Below are 26,789 nucleotides of genomic sequence, written 5' to 3' on the forward strand. Positions count from 1 at the left end.
ATGATAGAAAAAGAAATAGTTGATACAGAATAGTTGGTTATAACTCAGCATTTAAAAGAGATATGGAAGGCTTGAAATCAAATAATAAAGAGGGGATGAATAACATTCCATCAGAATTTCAAAAATCATGGGGGTCGGTAGACGGGGGGAATGGGGAGGGAGTAACAACAAAATGACTATTCGTGTTAATGTGTAGAACATATGAGTCTGGCAATATACCATCGGACTCTCGGACAACTATTACTCACACAATTCCGAAGACTGCTAGAGCTGACATGTGGGGCAATTATCGCACAATCAGCTTATTAGATCATGCATCCAAGTTGCTGACAAGAATAATAGACAGAAGAACGGAAAAGTTACTTGAGGAGCTGTTAAATGACGATCAGTTTGGCTTTAGGAAAGGCAAAGTCATCAGAGAAGCAACTCTGATGTTGCGGTTGGTAATGGAAGCAAGACCAAACAAAAATCAAGACACGTTTATAGATTTTGTCGAACTGTAAAAAGCTTTCGACAGTGTCAAATGTTAAGAGAAGTTCGAAATTCTGATAAAAATGAGGGTAGTCTGTAAGAAAAGACAGGTAATACATGTGCAGAACCCGAGAGGGAACAATAAGAACTAAGTGCTCGTATTAAAAAGAGTGTAAAACAGAATTGTAGACTTTCGCCCCTTCTGTTCAATCTATACATCGAATGAGCAATGATGGAAATAAAAGATAAAGAGTTGAATTAAAATTCAAGATGAAAGGACATAAATGATAAGGTACGCTGAAGACGTTGCTTCCCTCAGTGAAAGTGAAGAAGAATTACAGGTTATACATATTGGAATGAACAATCTAGTAAATCTAAGAAAGGCGAAATTAATTAGAAGTATCAGAAATGATAACAGCGGGAAACTTAACATCAGAATTGATGATCACGAAGTAGGTGGAGGTACGAAATTCTGATACATGGGCAGCAAAATAAACCTTGACGGACTGGGCAAGGAGACTAGCACTGGCAAAAAGGGCATTCCCGGCCAAGAGAAATCTACTAGTATCGAACATAGACCGTAATCTGAGGAAGAAATTTCTGAGATTGTTCTTTAGGGGCCCAGTATTGTATGATAGTGAAACATGGACTGTGGATGAACCGGAACAGATGAGAATCGAAGCATTTGAGATGCGATGCTACAGAATAATGTTGAAACTTATGTGGAATGATAAGGTAAAGAACGTGGAGGTTCTCGGCAGAAATTGTGAAGAAAGGGATACATGGAAAACACCGACAAGAAGAAAGGACACGATGGTAGGATATCTACTAAGCATTCCGGATGAATGTTGCTCAGAATATCATAGAATTTATGTCTAACTAACGTGATCTTGTCTTCACAATCACTATGGGAGTGATATGTAGGGAATTGTACTGTATTCCTAGAGTAAGAATCCGAAGCTGTTTCCTGAAATATTTTAAGTCGGCTTTCTCGTGATAGTTTATGTGTATCTTCAAGAGCCTGCCAGTTCAGTTTTCTCAGCATTTCGATGACACTCTCCAAGGGTCAGACAAACCTGCGACAATTCTTGCTGGTCTTCTGTGTATACAGTGTGTTCAGTATCCCCTAGTAGTCCACCACATTCGAACAGTACCTTAGGACGCGTGTCAAGTGTGAGTTGTAGCCAATCTATTTTGTAAACTGATTGCATTTCCCTAATATTTTACCAAGAAATCAAAGTCTGCGACCTGTTTTACCCACGACTGAGTCCATGGGATCGTTCCATTGCATGTCGCTACAAAGTGTTACACCTGCGTATTTTTAAGAATTCACAGAATCTAGATGTAACTGACTGATGTTATAGTCACAGGATATAGCGCTTTTTCATTTTGTGCAGTGTTCAATTTTACATTTAAGAAAACTTGAAGCAAGTTTTTAATCCACGCACCAATTTGAGTTCTTATCAAGATCTGTCTCAATATTTCTGCAGTGCACTTCAAACTGTACATCGTTGTAGATAATTGCATCATCTGCGAAAATTCTGAGGTTACTATTACTATTGTCCGCAATGTCACTTCTGCAGCGTAGACCACAAGCTGGATGGGTGGATGCGCGCAGGTCTTTATATGGGGAGTTGTTGCTTTGCTTGGGCTCAATCACTGTTTCCTCTTTCTTGCGTTAGCATAAAGACACCATTTCTCGTCGCCGGGAACGATACGAGACAGGAATGGTTGGTGCTGTTCCATAGCCAATTGATGGTGAACAACCAGAAATGCACATATTGGCACCCACTGGTTTTGTGATTTTGGCTTAGAACATGAGGAGTCGATGCACACAATTTTTGAATCTTACCCATTTCATGCAAACGTCTCACGTAGGATGAATGATAACAGTTCATCACACGCACCAGTTCTCGAGCACACTGACATGGATCATCGTGGATTAACTCGTTTAAACGATCTTCGTCAAACCTCTGTTCCTGAACGTGGCGAGTCACAAATGTCGAAACGATCCTTCTTAAAACCAGAAAACCATTTCCTTGCAGCACTCTGTCCAATGGCATTGTTCCCACATATGGCGCAGATGGTTTTGGCTGCCTCCACTGCTGTCATCCCTCTAGTGAACTGAAACAGTGGAACATGTGGGGAATGATCCGATTTCTCTATTTGACATTCCATTTTCTAGCGTACGCAGCTTCACTCACTATCTCCAAACCACAAAATGGCAACACGTAAACTCTATTAGTGACAGTGAACTACAAATAAAAATGACAATCGATAAATAAAGCCATAGTAACCGAAATAACATGCAGAGCAAAAAAGCTACGACCTTATGCACCAACATAATATTACGTCGGACAAGAAGTACTGGTAATACTAAAATGTAAACTTTCACGGCCGGAAATATCATGTCCATTATAATTATCCGGGCTGTTATGCCGTGGTCGGTTGATGAATGCTGTGGTGATTCCCAACGTTTCGTCTCCAACTGCGGGAGACATCTTCAAGGGGGTCCGTAGCTTGATGGAAGATCCAACACACACACTGGCTCGCTACTGACTGAGTCAGTAGCGAGCCAGTGTGTGTGTTGGATCTTCCATCAAGCTACGGACCCCCTTGAAGATGTCTCCCGCAGTTGGAGACGAAACGTTGGGAATCACCACAGCATTCATCAACCGACCACGGCATAACAGCCCGGATAATTATAATGGACATGAGTACTGGTAATGTTTTGAGCTTACGAAGTAGCACGACAGAATACGGAGCATTATAATTAAAGTTTCAAAACACTGCAAAAATACTACTGATTAGAATGACGACAAATCTGAACGGAACACTATCGAAGAAGGGGCAAACGTTATTGAAAGAAAAAAAGATAATGAAAATTTTCGCACTTGATGATGCTGTAAGCGAATGACAGATGAGTTGCAATACGACTGCAATGGTATAAACTGCACATTTAACCAACCGTGGTGTGTCATGTACATAACCGCACTAATTTGGCACTGTTAGGTAAGTCTGTCCATAACAGCTAGGGCGTACCACGTCGGTTCGGAAAAGCCAGTTTTTAACTGTCCTGAGGCCAAAAATCGCAAAAGAAGCAACAATAATATCGGTTTTTAATCATCCTGAGGCGAAAAATGTAGAGAGGTTACAAACTATCGTCAGACCAGTGGAAGGTATATTCAATGTGGTGTTGGCCGTGTTTGCCACCAGTCGAAATCGAGGAACAGCATGTTCGGCAACAGCGTCTCGGGGGTCACGTTCTGAATGTGTTCCACAATGTGTGCCTCCAGTTCAGCTACGTTTGTAATCGGAGGATTGAACACAGCATCTTTCAGGTAGTCACACAGCCAGAAGTCACATGGATTAAGCTTTGCTAATTTGGATGCCCACGAAGTGTTTTGCTTTGCATATTTTGTCATTGGTCAGATTTTCGTTAGTTTTTTCGTTCAAATTTGAAGTCATTCTGAGCAGTGGTTTTCACAGCGTTTTGAAACTTTAACTTTAATTACACTGGTGTGTAAAAGCAAAGCAACAAATTGCTATTTCGCTCTCTTGTGCCTAATTCACGATATAATCATAAAAACTGTCAACAGTTGTCCGTACGGTCGTGTCTGCACGAAAGACGGCATTCCAGTCAAGGGAAAACCACGTGAAAGATGACGTCAGCGCACCCATAAAACGGGGTAGTGTTTGCTGGGCAGTCCCACGTCCACAATCCCTGGACACACTGTCACAGGCGCTGCAGTGTGGCACAGAGAATACGCCCGCCAGACTGTGCTGGAGGGGCCATAGGAAGAATGAAAGCAGAACAGTCGCAAGCTGATGTGGCCTGATGGCTTAATGTGAATTGTTTTGTTGTTTCCCGAATATGTGGCGAGAATTAATAGAGACCGAAACTCTATCCTTAAGACCAGGGTAGGGCCGACCCCTTGTGACATCAGAAGAGAGAACCGTTATTTGGCTCTAAGAGCACTACGATACCACCTTAGTATTGCACAGCAACTCCCATGTAAGCTAGCATCATCCAATGGACTCGTTACATCCAGGTAAACGGTGTGCTGAAAGCTTCGGCCGAATGGCCTTTACTGTCGGAGACCTGCTGTGTGTGTACCTCTTGAGTCAGATCGCTGGTCGATCATCAGCGATCGGCTTGTTATCTTTGGCGCGTCCTCGGGCATGAGCATCTTTCCGTTTTCGGCTGGGTCGTGCGGGACGGCGAGAGGCAGTCGATTTGTGGCGGCCGGTGAGACTGGCGGAGTTGTGGCTCGGGCGTAAGCACATGTGTGATGTCTGCTACGCTGGGGCTGTTTGCTAATCGTGAAACGCCTGCGGCGGTTACTGGTTGCCTGGAAGGCATTTCATATAAACTGTGCCAAGCGTCGCAGTGAGAGGGGAGTCCGGAGTTGGTGTTGGCCTAGATGTTTGTAGAAATTGAGGTGCCTGTGTGAGAAGCACGGCGTGGGCCTGTTGGTTGCTTCGTCCTTCTGGCAGCCACCGCAAGCGGATGTTCGGCCGGAACGTCTACAGTTTTTGGGGAGCATAGTGTGAACATGTTCTCGTAGGATGTGCTCCCAGCCTGCCTCTTAGCCTGTGTCATTTGTGGGTGCCGACCCCTTGTCTATTACTGCTTCTGGGTGTCCTGTAAGATTTCACAGCAAAACTGTGTTTTTGTGGCATTTTGTGTTTCCGGCCCAGCCTCCGCCTAGAAAGGGGAAAGAGTTGTGCCTCAACTGAAAGGGGGGGGGGGGGGGGAGCGGGGGTTCGATTGGACATATTTTGGAATTCCTTAATGCTGTAATTTAAACATATAAAAAAATAATTCTTTCAGAATAAGCGCCTATTTCTGTGGGACAGTGCAGTTCAAACAGGAGTGGCGTAATATTAATGAGTATTTGTTATTTGTCAAATGAAGTGTATTTAATGTCTTGCAGTTTACTGGGGCACTCAGCTGTTTTATTGAACTCATTTTGAAGTGTTCTGTCGGGTGAATGACTGCTCCCCACTTCAGTGTATTTTTTTGAGTAGTATTGGAATGTTTTTTGGACATTTGTCAGTGGGGCGTATTGATTCAATTTTGTTTTTCTCTTTCTTTTGAATTACGGACAATTGTTTAGTTTATCTGGTTATTGGCTTAACTCGCGCTTCACGCACTAAATCAGGTGATATTGAAATTGTTTTTTTATTCCTGCTTAATGTCAGACAGATTCAAATGGAACTTCATTTGTGTTATTTGAAATAAATGTGTTGAACTGACCTTAATGAATTATGTGCAATCGAAGTAAGGGACCCAGTCCTTCATTAGTGCTTAACAGTGGCGTGTGGTTCGGGTTGTGAGCCCCGTGCTCGGACCACCTCTGACGCGTCTTCACAGAGGGCAACAACTGCAGTGGAGTCGTCAACATGCCGCTTGAATGGTGGCATAGGGGACCAATGTTATTTTCACAGATAGTCCCGACTTGGTCTGGACAGTGATTATCGACGGATTCGCATGTGGAGGGAAAGTGGGACATGATTTCGGAACTCAAACGTTATGGGAAGAGACTGATAGCGAGCAGGATCCCTAATGATGTGGGCCAGGATTGTGTTGATCACTCAAACAGGTTCAAATGGCTCTGAGCAGTATGGGACTTAACATCTGAGGTCATCAGTCCCCTAGAACTTAAAACTACTTAAGCCTAACTAACCTAAGGCCATCTCAGACATCCATGCCCGAGGCAGGATTCGAACCTGCGTCCGTAGCTGTTGCGCGGTTCCAGACTGAAGCTCCTAGAACCGCTCGGCCACACAGGTTGGCCACTCAAACAGGTGTTCAGGAAAGTTTGCGGCGGGTGAGTCGCCAAGGTTTAACTGGTGTGAGGTAACGTGACGACATGCTGTTGGCCCAGACTTCGTAATGAGAGACGATAAAGCTCGATATGATACAGCATCGGTGGTTGACGTTTCCTACGAAACGGAAGATACTGGACACGTGACGTGCTTGATCGCCCGATTTGAATACCACAGGATGCACTAGGACGACTGGCTGCATCACGTCAGCATCTCCAAGACAAGTGAGCAGCTGTGCAGGAAGAATGGGCATTATTGCCTCATCATGATATTTATGACATCATTCACAGCATGTCCCGTCGTTGTCGGGCCTGTATTGCTGCCAGAGGTGGTCACATCCCATACTGAGTGTGGTGTCACCGCCAGACACCACACTTGCTAGGTGGTAGCTTTAAATCGGCCGCGGTCCATTAGTACATGTCGGACCCGCGTGTCGCCACTGTCAGTAATTGCAGACCGAGAGCCACCACACGGCAGGTCTAGAGAGACGTACTAGCACTCGCCCCAGTTGTACGGACGACTTGCTAGCGGCTACACTGACGATGCCTTTCTCTCATTTGCCGAGAGACAGAATAGCCTTCAGCTAAGTCCATGGCTACGACCTAGCAAGGCGCCATTAACCATTTCTAGAAAGAGTCTCACTTGTATCATCAAGAATGCTGTATACAAATGATGGATTAAAGTTAAGTATTCCAGGAGCTACGTACTTTTCTTTATAGCATTCATTACGTATCCTGTTTCAGACCTAAGCACCTGCGTGAGTCGACGCGCGCATTTCGGCCTCCTCTATCTACAAGGTGTTGGCACATCTGCCAACACATCACTGAGGACACTAACCAGTTGTCGGAACGTGTATGCAAATCCGTTAAGTGGGAAAAGCGAAGAACCTGTTTTCTCTACCAGAACGCATGTTACAGTTGTTCGTCTAGAGGAGAAATACACGCAACCTTGCAACATTCCGCTTGTTGCTTTAATTTTGAACACCAGTGTGTAATTAATTATAATTAAAGTAAAATAGTAATAATAAATATATTATAATGACTCCGTATTTCATGACACCTGAAGGAGATTTGAAAAACCAAGTCGAAAAACTCGTTCAAATATTGCGTTCAGGTTTGGATCTAAGTTTTCGAAACGATTCTTATCTAAGACAAGTGAAATACCGTAGTCGGCTTATAAACGTAAATAAAAGTAAATAAAAGTGCGAGCTGAACTTTTTTTGTATGTAGCTGGTTTCCTGTTGACTTTAACATTGTCACACTGCTGCGTCGAAATATCTTACAAAAAACGAGTAAACTGTGAGATAACACAACCCAATTCGTCCCCTTTGGGGGGGGGGGGAGGAGGGGAAACCAAAGAGACCAAGGTTTTGTTTATAACTATAAAGTAAATGTGTGTTAAAGATACACGCGTTAGGTCCGGGAAATGGAAGATCTGGTTGTTCCGAGGACGCTCCGAGCTTAAGAAAGGATCTTGCAACGTGACGAATCCGTTGGTTGCCGCGATGTGAGGGCGCTTCTTCCCCCTCGTCGCGGCGGATGTCTGTCCGCAGGCAGCAGCCGGCGCGCCCGGAATCCAATCCGGGAACGTTTTGTGGGGCTGTGCCCTCTCCCCCTCCCGCCGGCAGCGTTTTCGCCGCTGCAAGCTAATTCCGGAGACGGCCGCGTCCGCTGGAATTGTGGAGGGATTGCGGAGGGCTGCCGAGGGCTATTGGCGAGCAGCATCGGCAGCGAATACCGCTCCTCTCCCTGGAACCGGGTCCCAGCCGCACGTCCGCGTCACGGTATTTTTCTCCCTGTGCTACTTCCACTGCAGTGGCATCTGTCGCGTCTGAGCCACAAAACATTATAGTACTCCAAGCTGTGATCTGCCCCCCTCCAAAATAAATAATTACGATTGAAATGGCTACTATACGAAACAAGTATCAATATTAAATTGGTTTGTTTCGTTAATGTGGCTCTTGAACATTAACAGGCTATAACAATATTAAGGTAAATCTTTGTCATATCTGATAAACGAGGCAGGGGTAACATTTTGATAAGCCCATAGATGAAACAACTGTAATTACGAAGTTGTACTGCGATTGTCACGATATTAGTCCAAAATACAGACAATGCAAAGGAAGGGAATGTATTGCCTTTGGGGCCGGAGTAGAAACCAGACCGTTCATATGAATGCAACTCTTCAAAGTGAAGCTTGCAGTTATCGATATTCTACGAAAACTTCCTTACCTTCCGTACACGACATCTCGTAGTCACGGATCGGTCTCACCGTAGCAAACTGTAGATGGAGCTGCAAAGTCAGTGGCGGTACACAAATGACCCTCTGCAGGGGCTAAGTCAAATTAGCCTGAACTCTCTCCCTCAGCCCACTGCTCTGACTGCGTCACAGAGAGGCGGTGGTGGAGGCTCCCAGAGACCAAGCGATGAAAGCTCTCCATGATCAAGACATCAAGCTGAAGTAGATCTGTACCGAATTATTACTGGAAGGAGAACTCTTATTTCTACGCTTTGCGCTTTTTACTCAGTTAGGTTTGTCTGGGCCACGGATCTTCCAAGTGCTGAGCATTAAAAATGCTCCTTACAAACTGATTCACCCCTTCCGTGAGACCTCCTTCTGGTAGTTATTCAGTAAAGCACATCCTGAAACAAGGCATCTCACTTTCCTCTTATATCTCTCTGGGGCCAAAGAAGTTTCCTTCGCAGCACATCGAGTTTATATCTCCAACTGTCAGTTTACCTACACTAGTGAGCCAAAATATTATGACCACCTGCTCAATAGCTTGTTTGTCCATCTTTGGAACGAAATACGTCGCTGATTCTGCCCATCAGAAATCCCTAAGTTTGTTGGTAGGTTTGTGGAGGCATGCAGCCTTACATGTCTACAGACAGGTCATGTAATTTGCTTAAACAACAGGCCGCTGATTTGTGTACGAGATGATGAAGCCTGATAGCGACCCAGATGGTTCCCATAGCATTTAGATCAGACGTCTCAAAGCGCTGCGAGCAGGGCTCACACGAACGGAGCAACTTTTCCCTGCTCAACACACTAACTGAGCAACTTGCCCCAAATGGTCCTGACCCCCAATACATGAACTGAGCAACACACGAACCGAGCAACTTTCAGCTGCGCACCTGCAGGTTTCTTTTCAAATACTTTTATTCAGGGAATTTATTGAACTTATGGAAACCGATACACATGTTTCTAATACATTTATTGAGGAAATTTATTGAACTCATCGAAAAACAATTACATTTTATAGGAAACACACTTTAAAAAGTGCAAACAGTCAATTTCGCCATTTATCAATTGCACAATTTTTCTATCGATGAATATTTGTCTTTCTCTGTTTAACGTTTTAAATGTTCGGATAATAAGTTGGCGTCTCTTTAGTCCACACCAGAATATGTATCAGTGCAGCTAGCCGCTATCTCTGTGTAATGTCTTGTCCGTATAGACGTGTATCTGTTGCCTTTAAGATCCCTTCACTTTCACACATAAGTCTATACAGTAAAGTAAGGCCCTCCCAGTTCTTGGCTGATCCGTGATAAGACAGGCGAAAAATTAGACTAATGGAGGATTATTAGTATTATCTCTATTTTCACTCGCTCTTTCTCTTTCTCTCCTTTATCTATGTATAGTTTTTAATATAAGATTTCAGTACGTGATAAAAAGAATCAGCCAAATAGAATCCTTGGTGGAGTCGTTCGTCTTGGTAATCAGCGGCTGGCTTGCTGTAAGAGATCTTTACATTTATTATTACTGTTAAACACTGCAGTCAGTCGGGAGAATCAATCGTTTGGACAATTTGTTCCTTTTACGAAAGATTGCGAATTCCAGATGTGTACGAAGCCTTTTTAGACGATTTAACACAGACTCAGTGATTGCAGGCTCTCTTCGACGCAGCTGAAACTTCCCCACTAATTACAGGGCCAACGTGATCAACAAATGATTCAGAAAAAACATCATTCGTTCATTCACTCCAGAAAAAAAAGTCACAAACCTTATTTATGGAGGAAATCGTGTACTAAATCCATCTCCATTACATGTCTAGATCTCCGGTGATTCCACGCCTTAATTATTTTCCTTTTACAATCTCTTTCTCTTCAAAACAAACCGCCAACGGCACATATGTTAGTTGGCTCGCTTTAGCGAGAAGAAAAGCAGAATATGTATCTCTCAGAAACACGTGAATCCCTCAACAGATACTCCAGAAGCTGTCCTAGTTACCACTCTAACAACCATGGAGAATGCATATATGCATCTCTGTTATTTCAAAGAATAAACGCACTAGAAAATACTTTGGCGTCGACGAGCTGTCGCCACATATATTACGAAAAAATCAGATCATATACCTTTTCGAAAGTGAATGAATGTGGATGGTTTGATTGAAAATGATTAATTGGTGCGTGGCAGAGGGTATTTGCTGTGGGGACATTACAATGCCCCTCGCGGCGAGCGAAGCTTGTGAGCCTAAATTTGATTTACCGAACACACTTCGCGAGCTATCTATTGGTGTGGGTAACCTGGAAGTGATGAGTGTCAGTCCTCCGACTGAAAAAAAAAATATGTTTAAGACAGACGAAGAAAAGAAACATTGAAAGCAGAAGAAATGAAGAGACAGGTACCGCGGCTGTATTGCTTTTACGTGCATCAAGGTGTTATGTCTGCTGTGCACAACCAAGGAAGATGATCTTTAATGAAACTATTATCAGGGTCTACCCATCCGGGAACTTTCTTAAGCAGGGAAACCTTGGAAAACCTCTTAAGCCTAGACCCCCAGCCTACGGTACATAGAAGATAGGAAAGCCTACAGAAGAAAAAAAATAATTTTGAAATTGATCTCTAAAGGAAAAATAGGGATAGATTTATGTAACGATTTGGAGAAGAGTGATTTGTGAACGACGTCCACATTTGTAGTCGGTCTTCTACGCAGTCCACAATGGGAAGAGTAGAAGGGACAGGGACACCAGATTTTACATGCAACATTCATTCCAAAAGAATTAGCAGTGACCGAAATGAAAACTCTTCGTGTAAAAGAACTGGTTAGGTTGCACCGTCCAAGATTCTCCTTTTTGAAAACAAAATCCCTATGGCTTCATGCATTGTTTTTCTTACGATGTACTGCAAGGAATTTAGCCATTGACTTAAGGTTTCCATTTATCCATTGACTAATGCTATTGCCGAAAACATCATAATATTTACTCTAGTTTGAATTTTCTTTTGGACTTCGCACCACCACTTGTGCTTATAAGTCCAAAAATTCTCACACATTTTCTGTCAATAATTTATTATTCGTAATTTAAAGGATTCATGCAACTTGCAGTAGATTTTGGATTCAAATCATCGAATAATGGAAAGTGTGGTTCATTTTATACAAAGACATAATCCATCATTTCCTTGAAAAGTCATATCATTTATCTATACTCATAAAATTTTTATCCTAAATACATATATTTCTCCACTTGATTGCTGTAATGTAAAAGTTACTAGTAGTGAGGAATGTGGATTCCCTTCTTTCACTTATTCTCTGATTCATCTGGCATTCATACATGCACATATATGGAAATGGATTTTCAAACAAAATTCCAAAGTGAACAAGACCCATTAAATAACTGCTAATTCTATGAATATTAATTTCTTTTGACATTCAACAATAAATCAAGAACTCTTAACCTCTAATTATGACACTTTTTTGAAGTTCAACATCAATCAGATTCCCCTCGCGTTTGATGCGAGTCTCTTACAAAGCATGTCTGTGTCGTCTATATCGATTCTAACTCCCGCGCCGACGTCAATTGTTTTGCGCGGGAAATTATCTTTGCTGCGTTGACCGTCACTCATGATTCACTGCTTAACCGGAAAACTTCACTTCACACGTTTACACATCTAAGCGTGCACTTGAAATTATATATGAACATTCGCTGGGAACCTCTTTTGATTATGCAGCGTCATTTTCGGGAATATTTCTTTCTTCTTGAAGGTCATTCAGATCCTTTATAATTCTTGACGACATTAGCAATGCTAAAGTTCTATGTTTACTCAAACACAGGTGAAGCCTATCTCCACTATCTTCTATACAGCACTCGATAGTTATAGTTATTCACTATTTCTACAATCTGTGTCACTGATTAATTATTTCAGTTTAAAGTTTTCTAACACTAAACACACACAGTTTATTGTTATGTTTTTACGAGCGTTCATCTCTGTCACTCGCAACGCCATTCATCCCTATCTTCTAATCTTCATTAAATTTTTGCAAGTCGTTATGGGAAAATAACCCTTTAATTTTGTTAGATCCCGGGTATGCTAACAGATAAGCCCCAGGGTTCTGAATTTTTAGAATGATGTATGGGCCAGTACATAATAACTCCCATTTCTTTATACTCTTCTTTATTAAGGTTGATTTGGTATGTCTTTTGACTACTACCTTCTCTCCGACGCGGTAAGCCTGTACCCTCTTGATTAATTTGTCATATTGTTGTTTTCTCTGATCAGCTTTTTGCGTCATATTTATGATGGCTTGCCTTATTTTTTCTTCCCAAGGCATCTCAGTTTCCTGAGTTTTGGGCATATGTTCAGTCCAGAAGTTTTCTTCTTTTGCCTCGAACATCAATTCATGAGGTGTATAACCAGTGGAGGAGTGGGGCATGTTGTTGTATATCTGCTCAAATTCTTCCACATAATTTGCCCACGCAGTCTGCTTATTATGGCAATAGGTCCTCATAAAGCGATTGAACTCTCTAAAAATTCTCTCAACCAAATTGCCTTGTGGGTGGTAAAATGGTGTTAGTATGTGTTTCACACCGACTTGAGACAAAGCCTGTTTCCATCGGAGTCCCGTGAATACTTAGCATTGTCTGTTATTATCGCCTTAGGTATACCAACATGTGGAAGATAATCCCTTTTCAATCTTATTACAATTACTTTGGCTGTGGCTGCCATTATCGGGTATAGCTTTACGTATTTCGTACACACATCAAGAAATGCCAACACATATCTAACACCTCCTCTTGAAGTAGGTAACGGTCCTCACAGATCGCACGAAATTAATTCTTTTGGTTCTCGGAGTAATATAGAGCATAATGAGTGCTTACTCCCTTTTGGATCCGGCTTTGCTTTTTGACAGATCATGCATTTCTTCAAGACATCATGCACTCTGCGCTTTATGTTGAGAAAATAACAGTACACACTTATCTTGTCTGCACATTTTGTCGCACCGAAATGTCCCCTGGTTAAACGGGAGAACCATACGACTTTCTCAATTTGCGCCTCAGGTATACAAACACACCAACGTACTTTGTTTGGCCTTCCACAGCGGAAAAATAATACGCCATTTACCAGCTTGTAATAATTTGCCATCTGATCCGAAGGTTGCTGTTGTAACCTTTGAATGACACTTCCCCATTGAGCATCTCTTTTCTGTAACTGTGCCATATGCGCACACAAATTGACGAAGTACGTCTTATATGGATTTTCCTGCAGCAGCAATACAGGGAATTCTGAGTTATTATTTACTTCAATCTCTTTAGTCAAACTCTGTGATGACCCTGATAGAGCGTCAGCAATAATGTTTTGAATTACTTGCACAAGTCGGTATTGTGTGCGTGTGGGCAGTAACTGTTCTGAGATTTGTTGTGAAGCGCGCATCGACTGTTCTATCGTTTGTTTCCAATGCTCAAAATCAGCACCTAACTGCTGTCGCACCTCCTCAAGTCCTTTCGCAAACAAATTCTCTTCCTGTTTGCCAGTTAAATTCTGGAATGCTGCCTTAACATTTTGCTCAACGTTTTCACACATTAGCCTTTTGTTTTCTAATGTGTTTACGGATAATTTACCCGTTAATACGTTAATTAGGTGATCTATAACGTCTTGACGCTCTGTCAGATGTTCAACGCTTTCCTTTAGGTTAGTCTGTGTACGTGCCAATTCAGGAAGTTGCGTAATTGCACATGACATGGCGTCTTGCTTTTGTACTAATTGCGGAACCATTTCCACTTGTTCCCGTACAGTATCTATCTTAATAGCCACATACTCCTTCATTTCGACACGTACGCGGTGAGTAGATTCCTCACATTGTGCTTTCACCAATTCTATTTGTGCAGTTAATTTTCGTTTCGGAAAAACTGTCTTGTAACTGCTGCTTAATCTCAGTGTGGACTAATTTCATCTCTTCTTGAGATTGAGTGACTGTCACTAATTGTGCTTTAATATCGGTTTTCAGATTTTCCTGCCCTTCAGTAACTGAGGCTAATTTCGTATTCAAATAATTTTGCCCTTCAGTAACTGAGGCTAATTTCGTATTCAAATCATTTTGCCCTTCAGTAACTGAGGCAAATTTCGCTTCATGTCGGTTTTCAGATTTTCCTGCCCTTCAGTAACCGAGGCTAATTTCGTATTCAAATCATTTTGCCCTTCAGTAACTGAGGCACATTTCGCATTAATGTCGGTTTTCAAGGTATTCATGCTCTCGGTTATCATCTGCATCTGTCTCATGATAATTACCAATGGATCTAATCCCTGCTGCGTACTTGCTGTTACACCCGCAGCCGTGTCTACAGGGCGTTCTGTTGCGCTATCTGTAGCCATCGGTCCTACAACACTTCTTACTGCTTCATTATTATCAGTGCTAACAGCTGAAGGCTGATGGGACAGGCCAATCAAAACACTTCCTATATCTAACATGAACACAAATAATCAATATTCAAATATCAAATAATACTAAAGAGAAAAGCGTATACTTCAACTGTACTAGCAAGCTTTAATAATAAAAATATAGATCTGGCCTTTTCTCTGCGCCCAGCGTGCTGTCATTCGGCTTAATTTGTGGATCCAATTATATCACCTGCGAGTCTTTCCTCTCTTTTCCAAGCGTCAGTTAGGTTAGCTCGTCATAGTTTACATGAAACAGAGAACAGAATTATTTTAGCATCGTCCAAAAACGTGTCCTGTCACGGATTGGTCATTTTAACATTTTAAATGTTCGGATAATAAGTTGCGTCTCTTTAGTCTAAGAATAGATGATCAATGCAGCTAGCCGCTATCTCTGTGTAATGTCTTGTCCGTATAGACGTGTATCTGTTGCCTTTAAGATCCCTTCACCTTCACACATAAGTCTATATAGTAAAGTAAGGCCCTCCCAGTTCTTGGCTGATCCGTGATAAGACAGGCGAAAAATTAGACTAATGGAGGATTATTAGTATTATCTCTACTTTCATTCGCTCTTTCTCTTTCTCTCCTTTATCTATGTATTGTTTTTAATATAAGATTTCAGTACGTGATGAAAAGAATCAGCCAAATAGCATCCTTGGTGGAGTCCTTCGTCTTGGTAATCAGCGGCTGGCTTGCTGTAAGAGATCTTCACATTTATTATTACTGTTAAACACTGCAGTCAGTCGACAGAATCAATCGTTTGGACAATTTGTTCCTTTTACGAAAGATTGCGAATTCCAGATGTGTACGAAGGCTTTTTGGACGATTTAACACAGACTCAGTGATTGCAGGATCTCTTCGACACAGCTGAAACTTCCCCACTAATTACAGGGCCAACGTGATTAAGAAATGATTCAGAAAAAAAACCTCATTAGTTCATTCACTCCAGAACAAAAAAGTCACAAACCTTATTTATGGAGGAAATCGTGTACTACATCCATCTCCATTACATGTCTAAATCTCCGGTGATTCCACGCCTTAATTATTTTCCTTTTACATTCTCTTTCTCTTCAAAACAAACCGCCAACGGCACAAATGTTAATTGGCTCGCTTTAGCGAGAAGAAAAGCAGAATATGTATCTCTCAGAAACACGTGAATCCCTCAACAGATACTCCAGAAGCTGTCCTAGTTACCACTCTAACAACCATGGAGAATGCATATATGCATCTCTGTTATTTCAAAGAATAAACGCACTAGAAAATACTTAGGCGTCGACGAGCTGTCGCCGCATATATTAGGAGAAAATCAGGTCAGATACCTTTTCGAAAGTGAATGAATGTGGATGGTTTGATTGAAAATGATTGACTGGTGCGTGGCAGAGGGTATTTGCTGTGGGGACATTACATCTGGTTCTCTTGTCCGTTTTTGGTAAGAAACTACAGCTAACACTATTCGGTCGAATGCAGTGCATGTCTGCACTCTTCTCAATGTGCTCACAAAATTATAAATGTCAGAATGAGGTGATTCAAAAGGTGAATTAAAACGAGAATCAAAGCTCTCGCATGCGTTCGTCGTTCTCCAAAAGCAGAGGATTCGTCTGCCCAAACAGAAGGCGAGAAAGATGCATTTTCCTCGTCAATATAATTTTCCAATAGACAGTTAGAGAACAGCGTCACTAATGAATCTTTTGGCATGATACTCATAAGGTCACAAAACGCATTTGCTACCTCTTCATGTTTTATGTACGTTAAAGAGAAGCAATAGTGAAGCCATTTCCCTTTTTTACACTCTTTATCCTTGTAAACTTTGCCAAGTACAAGTGTCTTTATTTTACGCCACCTTTTAAAGAACAAAGAAAAAAAAGATTTCAATACCTACAATTTTAAGTATAACTGAGGGGGAAAAAATTCGAACAACTGGTTCGCTAGTAATTAGCACCAGTGAATGCCTATTCCAGTATGCAACTTTTACTCATTCACAGATTTCGTGAGCAAAGAAGTTTTATGGAAAATACAGGCTGTTACAATTTATCACTAGACGGTATCCATTTGAAAACTGTTGAATATTAAATACTTAATGACAACCATAAATACTAAGAAACTTCTCGTAATATTTTCTAATCAGTGTATTATAACCTTTACTGACGCAGGCAATCAGTATCTGAAAACAGATACAGAACTAATGGCTTTTATTAGTGCCATCTAACTAAAGTCGAGGGTAAACCCAATACTGTACAGTTTTTTTTAATAAGATGAATGTGCGCGTATTTCAGATTTGTTACTGCAATTCGATGGTGGACAGTTAACAAAGAAATAAACTCAATCATCCAGTTTTCTGCAATTTGGTAAATAGTCTTAAATAATCATTTGATAACACAATGTAGACAACAATGTGTAGACCTTAACGTCTGAAAAGAATCTGTGGTCTTTTCAGGAAGAGAAACAGTGAACACTGCATAGTGTCCCAAGCGAAAGTATACTGCGTTAGTGTAAGATCAAAGAAAGGTGTAAGAAAGAAAGAAAACTTACCAAGCTTGGGACAGATGAAACCGGCAGCCAACTACTTCACTCTCGGGAAAGACTGAATTAACAGCTCCGTGGATTGTTGCCTCAAAATCAACCCCGAAAATTTGCGAATCGAAGCATATTTCTTTGTTTAAACTTCCATGTTTAAGACAATACAGAGCACTGACGTACGTTGCCGCCTTTTTATCTTTCAAAAGCAGAAAACCAGTGCAATGTACATCCCACAGATCGACCCATGAATCGTAAATAAGTTTTAAAAAAATTTGGAGCATAATCAAATGTGCCATCCATCAGAACTATGTCCTTTTCAAATAAATAAACGAGATATGGCACCGTTGAAAAAATTATCAAACCTGAGTCAGGATCATTTTTCAATACAAATTCCTCATCTTTTACTCTCTTTGTGTTAATAGAATTGATCGCCAAGTGTACCTCCTCTGATGATTTTGGCAATTTCTGGTGACACTTAAGTCCTGTACTGACAATATTGTTTGTTATGTACGTTACATCTCGATGAGTCAAGATGTTGACCAAATGGCTCTGCTCCTCCACCTCCTTATTAACGATTTTTGCCGGTCTCTCGTCAATATCACATGCAGCTTTCGATTTTTTTGAATTCGACGCTGATTTTCTTTCTAAGACTTGCACTAAATATGCATCATGACTATGATTTCCGTCGCACATTCCCTAATGTAAAAAATTTTGCATTGCAGTTATTCTTAGAGCATCTCCATCCCTGCTCGCCAGTCGATTTCACCTCCCTATAGAGTCTAAAGGTGAAATTTTTGTAAACAAGGAATCTCTGACCACTTTCACTAAACATTGTCTTTAACTGTCTTCCATATTCAGTATAATTCTCCTACGCCTTTAACAAAACTTTATGCTGAAACTCGCCACTGCGTGCTCTTCACGGGCGGACACGAACAAAGCAGCAGAAACAAGCGTACTGGGTCTAGGGAGGCACTGCCGGCCAATCTTTTATGTGGGAAGCCCCAGGTCTGCGCTGTTCTACCTGAAGGGGAAGTTGCTCAGTTCGTGTGCGGGGAAAAGTGAGGCCTAATCTGGACCACGTCTACGTTGCCCAGTTCGTGTCCTGCCCTGCAACAAGGGTGTGCGTCCGGGACATGCACGATTATACTGCTGATAGATATACACTCCTGGAAATGGAAAAAAGAACACATTGACACCGGTGTGTCAGACCCACCATACTTGCTCCGGACACTGCGAGAGGGCTGTACAAGCAATGATCACACGCACGGCACAGCGGACACACCAGGAACCGCGGTGTTGGCCGTCGAATGGCGCTAGCTGCGCAGCATTTGTGCACCGCCGCCGTCAGTGTCAGCCAGTTTGCCGTGGCATACGGAGCTCCATCGCAGTCTTTAACACTGGTAGCATGCCGCGACAGCGTGGACGTGAACCGTATGTGCAGTTGCCGGACTTTGAGCGAGGGCGTATAGTGGGCATGCGGGAAGCCGGGTGGACGTACCGCCGAATTGCTCAACACGTGGGGCGTGAAGTCTCCACAGTACATCGATGTTGTCGCCAGTGGTCGGCGGAAGGTGCACGTGCCCGTCGACCTGGGACCGGACCGCAGCGACGCACGGATGCACGCCAAGACCGTAGGATCCTACGCAGTGCCGTAGGGGACCGCACCGCCACTTCCCAGCAAATTAGGGACACTGTTGCTCCTGGGGTATCGGCGAGGACCATTCGCAACCGTCTCCATGAAGCTGGGCTACGGTCCCGCACACCGTTAGGCCGTCTTCCGCTCACGCCCCAACATCGTGCAGCCCGCCTCCAGTGGTGTCGCGACAGGCGTGAATGGAGGGACGAATGGAGACGTGTCGTCTTCAGCGATGAGAGTCGCTTCTGCCTTGGTGCCAATGATGGTCGTATGCGTGTTTGGCGCCGTGCAGGTGAGCGCCACAATCAGGAATGCATACGACCGAGGCACACAGGGCCAACACCCGGCATCATGGTGTGGCGAGCGATCTCCTACACTGGCCGTACACCACTGGTGATCGTCGAGGGGACACTGAATAGTGCACGGTACATCCAAACCGTCATCGAACCCATCGTTCTACCATTCCTAGACCGGCAAGGGAACTTGCTGTTCCAACAGGACAATGCACGTCCCAACGTGCTCTAGAAGGTGCAAGTCAACTACCCTGGCCAGCAAGATCTCCGGATCTGTCCCCCATTGAGCATGTTTGGGACTGGATGAAGCGTCGTCTCACGCGGTCTGCACGTCCAGCACGAACGCTGGTCCAACTGAGGCGCCAGGTGGAAATGGCATGGCAAGCCGTTCCACAGGACTACATCCAGCATCTCTACGATCGTCTCCATGGGAGAATAGCAGCCTGCATTGCTGCGAAAGGTGGATATACACTGTACTAGTGCCGACATTGTGCATGCTCTGTTGCCTGTGTCTATGTGCCTGTGGTTCTGTCAGTGTGATCATGTGATGTATCTGACCCCAGGAATGTGTCAATAAAGTTTCCCCTTCCTGGGACAATGAATTCACGGTGTTCTTATTTCAATTTCCAGGAGTGTAGATGACATTGCCGTGTCGGGGAAGACATCAAGCATGAAGGAATGCAGGTGGTCCGCAGCTGTCAGAGCGTTTTCCATTACTACCACAGGTCCCATGCAAGCAAAGGAGAATGTCCCCATAGTATTCTACTGTTACCACCAGACTGTGTGCATGACTGATGTCATCAGTCCCCTAGACTTACAAGGGAACCTCCACATCGCACCCCCCTCAGATTTAGCTATAAGTTGGCACAGTGGATAGGCCTTGAAAAACTGAACACAGATCAATCGAGAAAACAGGAAGAAGTTGCGTGGAACCACGAAAAAATAAGCAAAATATAAAAACTGAGTAGTCCCATGACCAAGATAGGCAACAACAAGGAAAGAACCACAGCCGGAGTGCTGTGGTCCCGTGGTTAGCGTGAGCAGCTGCGGAACAAGAAGTCCTTGGTTCAAGCCTTCTCTCGGATGAAAAGTTTAACTTTTTATTTTCAGTTTATGTGACAAACGCTTACGTTTTCATCACTTTTTGGGAGTGATTATCACATCCACAAGAAAACCTAAATCGGGCAAGGTAGAAGAATCTTTTTACCCATTCGCCAAGTGCACAAGTTAGGTGGGTCGACAACATATTCCTGTCATGTGACGCACATGCCGTCACCAGTGTCGTATAGAATATATCAGACGTGTTTACCTGTGGAGGAATCGGTTCACCTATGACCTTGCAATCAAATGTTTTCGGTTCCCATTGGAGAAGCACGTCCTTTCGTCTACTAATCGCACGGTTTTGCGGTGCGGTCGCAAAACACAGACACTAAACTTATTGCAGTGAAGAGAGACGTCAATGAACGAACGGACAGATCATAACTTCGCAAAAATAAAGAAAGAAAACTTTTCACCCGTGAGAAGACTTGAAACAAGGACCTCTCATTCCGCAGCTGCTCACGCTAACCACGGGACCACGACGCTCCTGAGCTCAGACTATCCTTGATGTTGCCTATCTGGCACATGGACTACTCAGTTTGTATATTTTGTTAATTTTTTTCATAGTTCCACACAACTTCTTCCTGTTTTCTTGATCTGTGTTCAGTTTTTCAAGGCCTATCCACTGAGCCAACTTATAACTAAATCTGAAGGGGGGTGCGATGGGGAGGCTCCCTTGTTAGAACTACTTAAACCTAACTAATCTAAGGACATCACACACATCCGTGCCCGAGGCACCGACCGTAGCAGCAGCGCGGTTCCGCACCGAAGCGCCTAGAACCGCTCGACCACAACGGCCGGCGCTGTCCAGCTCGATGACGGCGTTTGTGGAGACGACCATCGACCTAACCTAGCAAAATGTGATTCACCCGGAGCCAACATGTTTCCAGTGATCGACGGTCGAATGCAGATGGTCCCGTGCCTACTGCGGTCGTAACTGAGGATGTCGTTGGACGGAGCTGCGGAGCTCCATGTTTAACACTATACGAAGGGCGGTGCGCTCCGAAACACTTGTACGTGCACCATCGTTGTGCCCTTTCGGCAGAGGTGCCACAGATCAGTGCGAACAAGCCTCCGTGAAGAGTCGTGGACGTCCAACCGCTTAGCGCCTAGTGGTAGTTTCACTGTTCTTCAACCTCTGTCCGTAGATGCTCACGACAGTAGCACGTGAACATTCGACTAGTTTCGCCGTTATCGAGGTACTCGTTTGCAGGGTCTGCGTAATAATAGTCTGCCGTGTGTCAGAGTCTCTTACCTCAATGGATTTCCACATTTTCAGCGCACGTCTTCGTAGGGAGCCCCTTGTCCGTGTCTGCTCCGCTAGCATACTCTTGTTACCGTATCACGCGCATGCAACGCCAACAGGCGGTATACAAAGTCCCGGTGGGCAGTAGTCGTAACGTTTCCGTTTATCAGCACATATTGGCCAATCCTGGCAATTTCTACATTTCCAGAATGAGATTTTCACTCTGCAGCGGAGTGTGCGCTGATATGAAACTTCCTGGCAGATTAAAACTGTGTGCCCGACCGAGACTCGAACTCGTGACCTTTGCCTTTCGCGTGCGAGAGCTCTACCATCTGAGCTACCGAAGCACGACTCACGCCCGTTCCTCACAGCTTTACTTCTGCCAGTATCTCGTCTGCTACCTTCCAAACTTTACAGAAGCTCTCCTGCGAACCTAGCAGAACTAGCACTCCTGAAAGAAAGGATATAGCGGAGACATGGCTTAGCCACAGCCTGGGGGATGTTTCCAAAATGAGATTTTCACTCTGCAGCGCAGTGTGCGCTGATATGAAACTTTCTGGCAGATTAAAACTGTGTGCCCATCGAGTTCGAGTCTCGGTCGGGCACACGGTTTTAATCTGCCAGGAAGTTTCAATTCCTACATTGTACAAATATCTAGTTTTCTGTGAAGTCAACGTTCGGAAACGTCCCATACTTTCAAGGGTGCCTGAAACTGTGGGTTCTCACTCCGTTTCCTACAGGTTATCTGTAGCTTCTGGTGTTTCCCAAAGTAATACAGCTTTATACGTTTTGCGCAATGGTGTCTTCCTGTACTTTGTTAAAACAGAGATTCTTGTGTGTTTTCTCATCTGGGCCGTAAACAGTCACTGCTGGAGCCTTACACCACAGGAGATCGCTTAAGTGTTGCCTGCTGTGCGCCTAACACACAACTGCGGAAGAGTCAATGCCCTGCGCCCGTCCTGGCGTGTCCTTCCCAGAACTGCTCCAAGGTGGCTCCTCTGTTCGCCTGCGTCACTCCGCTAACGACTTCTTAGAAAAGCTAACTGAATAAAACATAAGTAACGAAATACCCTCAGACTTCGAGAAGAATATAATAATTCCAATCCCAAAGAAAGCAGGTGTTGACAGATGTGAAAATTACCGAACTATCAGTTTAATAAGTCACAGCTGCAAAATACTAACGCGAATTCTTTACAGACGAATGGAAAAACTTATAGAAGCCAACCTGGGGAAGATCAATTTGGATTCCGTAGAAATGTTGGAACACGTAAGGGAATACTGACTTTACGACTTATCTTACAAGAAAGATTAAGGAAAGCCAAACAAACGTTTCTAGCACTTGTAGACTTAGAGAAAGATTTTGACAACGGTGATTGGAATACTCTCTTTCAAATTCTTAAGGTGGCAGGGGTAAAATACAGGGAGCGAAAGGCTATTTCCAATTTCTACAGAAAGCAGATGGCAGTTATAAGAGTCGAGGGGTATGAAAGGCATGCAGTCGTTGGGAAGGGAGTGGGACAGGGTTGTAGCCTATCCCCGATGTTATTCAATCTGTATATTGAGCAAGCAATAAAGGAAACAAAGAAAAGTTGGGAGTAGGTATTAAAATCGAGGAGAAGAAATAAAAACTTTGAGGTTCGCCGATGACATTGTAATTCTGTCAGAGACAACAAAGGACTTGGAAGAACAGTTGAACGGAACGGACAGTGTCTTGAAAAGAGGGTATAAGATGATCATCAACAAAAGCAAAACGAGGATAATGGAATGTAATCGAATTAAGTCGGGTGATGCTGAGGGAATTAGATTAGGAAATGAGACACTTAAAGTAGTAAAGGAGTTTTGCAATTTGGGGAGCAAAATAACTGATGATGGTCGAAGTAGAGAGGATATAAAATGTAGACTGGCAATGGGAAGGAAAGCGTTTCTGAAGAAGAGAAATTTGTTAACATCGAGTATAGATTTAAGTGTCAGGAAGTTGTTTCTGAAAGTATTTGTATGGAGTGTAGCCATGTATGGAAGTGAAACGTGGACGATAAACAGTTTAGACAAGTATAGAACAGAAGCCTTTGAAATGTGGTGCTACAGAAGAATGCTGACGATTAGATGGGTAGATCACATACCTAATGAGGATGTATTGAATAGAATTGGGGAGAAGAGGAGTTTGTGGCACAACTTGACTAGAAGAAGTGATCGGTTGGTAGGACATGTTCTGAGACATCGAGGGATCACCAATTTAGTATTGGAGGGCAGCGTGGAGGGTAAAAATCGTAGAGGGAGACCAAGAGATGAATACACTAAGCAGATTCAGAAGGATGTAGGCTGCAGTAGGTACTGGGAGATGAAGAAGCTAGCACAGGATAGAGTAGCATGGAGAGCTGCATCAAACAAGTCTCAGGACTGAAGACAACAACAACAACAACAACGATAATTGTCTACTGCCAATCACTATTACTGTAATTCCGTACAGTTCTAGCTGTCGATCAATTTTCAAAATTTGTCGCAAGTTCCTATGGGACCAAACTGCTGAGGTCATCGGTCCCTAGGCTTACACTCTTAATCTAACTTAAACTAACTTTCTCAGTACACAATGCAGCGAAACGTATCCACGTCTTAGAGTTGTTTTGCACGCGCCGTAAGCGGACCACACCATAACCACGAGAAAAACAGCAACAGCATAGCACCAGCCCCTCTGTATTTCATTGCTGACGCTAAACACGATGGCACGCAACGTTCTCTGAGCATTCGCCAAACCCAAGTCCTTCCGTCGGATTGACACAGGGTACAGCGTGATTCATCTCTACAAATCACTCGTTCCCAGTCGTCCACGGTCCAGTCGCGTCGCTCTTTACACCACCTGAAGTGTCATTTAGCATTGAGCACACAAACGTCTGTCTGATGAGCAGCCGCTCTATCATTGATATAACATTCTCATTATCTCATCATGGGTGTCCTCAAGATACTTTCTTTCAGAAAATTATATTGCAGGATGACCGTGAGACCACTATATTGCCCCCGTCCTATGCTACGCTCAGGGATGGTTAAAATGACATGAGGGAGTTCAGGGCACGTACAAACGCGTGATCACTTTTCCATCGTTCAATATGCAAATGATATACGACTGAACTATCTAATATCGACACTATATATTCTCCGTGGTGGAATGTACAGTGGCTTCCACAGTATTATATAGATTAAGTACTCCAAGAAATAGACACTAGAGCGTTGTACAACCGACGTAGCTTCTGCGGCACATCTGGGCATACTACAAGAGAACAACAGGTAGATATCTCTTGGCACAAGGTAGTATGGATTTCTGTACCGCTGAGCTATGTAATATGGTCTGTTGAACCCATATTGCAAAATCATCTGCTGTATTCTCATAATTTATAAAGCACAAGAAACGTATAGCAAAATGTATGAGCTGAAAAGTTACCATCTACAGCCCTCGGCTGCGGGATTCTGTACGGCAAGAAACTAAACGCTTATCGTGCTATCTGAGGGTGAAAAATGTGCGTGTGATGGGAAATAAAACTTCGTGGCCATAGTCTGCTTCAGTAATGTAGCTAATCAGATAGAGCTGATGAATGAATGAATGAGCCACCGGAAAATAATTTGTACCAAATTTTCCAATCAGCCACAGACGAAAATGTGATCTTTCAAGAGCTTCATATTTCGCTTTTTATTGGTAACAGAGGTTCAGGTTCGGCGTCAACAGCTGTGGATAGCTCTTGGCCTAGCTACCATTTATATACGTATCGGAACAACGGACGTACTGCAGCTATCCTGCACTAAAGGATCAAAATTTAAACATCACGCACTTCCTGCAGCCCAGGCAGTTGGAGCAAATCAGTTGCTTCTTTTGCCTTAGGAGTGGTCTAGGGGGACCGCAGGTCGCTTACAAAGGGACCACATGTTCGCGGGCTGCTCCTGAGGAAATTCCGAAGAACCATGATTTTTGGGTACGACAAGTACCAAAGACAGACGGATCGTTGAAACTTTTGCCATACTTTTTTTAAGATGATATTCACGGGGAAATTAGAAAAATTTCCCAATATCATTATCTATTACGGAGATCAATAGGTTCAAAGTTACCATACTTACGCAAATTAAAATATGCAGATAGAATCAGGTCACAGGCGCAAAGAAACTGACGTAATGAATGCATGGTGTTGTGATGGCATAAATGGCATAGAAGAGTTCTGGGGCCACCAAACTTTGTTGTTAGCCAGTACTTTTTAGCAATAAGACTTTATGTCGCGCTGTCTCTGTATAATGGGCACTTCAATCCTACATAAATGCGCCTGAAAAGAACTTGAAATGCCTACTAAAAATTGTATAAAACTGGAATGACTGCAAACTCTGTAAGGTATTCCTAATAACATTTTTACTCTTAAGACGGAAATACTATCGAAGAAGAAAGCATCCAAAAAAAACTAAACCATACGATTTTGTGCTAATCTTATATTATGCGTACTTCTTTGTTCTTTACATGTGTCGAAGTATGTAAATGTGTCGAAGTATGTAAATGTGTCAAAGTATATAAATTAACTGTCAAAACTTTATTGGACTACAGTATTTGTTACATACAACCCTGCTGTAACAGGGGAAAAAAGTTCTTGTCAGGGCTCCTCTTTGAAAGATTATGACAGAAAAGTGATCAACCAGCTGTGTCAATCCTCATTCAGCCTTTCTCACCAAAATTTTATTCATACGAACATATTCGCGCTTTTCTGCGTTAGAAGAGTCTAGCAGAGGGAAAGTGTCGGTGGAAGTGAGCGGAGACAATGCCAGTGAGGGCCTAGGAGAGACGTTGGTCTGTGAAAGGCAGTGGCACTGAAAGAGAAAGAGAGATGCATGAAGGCAATAGTAGAGGATGCTGCAGAGAGAGGAGATATCGATGGTCAGTGAGAGACAAAAAAAATGGCTCTGAGCACTATGGGACTTAACATCTTAGGTCAGCAGTTCAAATGGTTCAAATGGCTCTGAGCACTATGGGACTTAACATCTATGGTCATCAGTCCCCTAGAACATAGAACTACTTAAA

The sequence above is a fragment of the Schistocerca cancellata genome, chromosome 2, assembly GCF_023864275.1.
Source record: "Schistocerca cancellata isolate TAMUIC-IGC-003103 chromosome 2, iqSchCanc2.1, whole genome shotgun sequence".
NCBI lineage: Eukaryota > Metazoa > Arthropoda > Insecta > Orthoptera > Acrididae > Schistocerca > Schistocerca cancellata.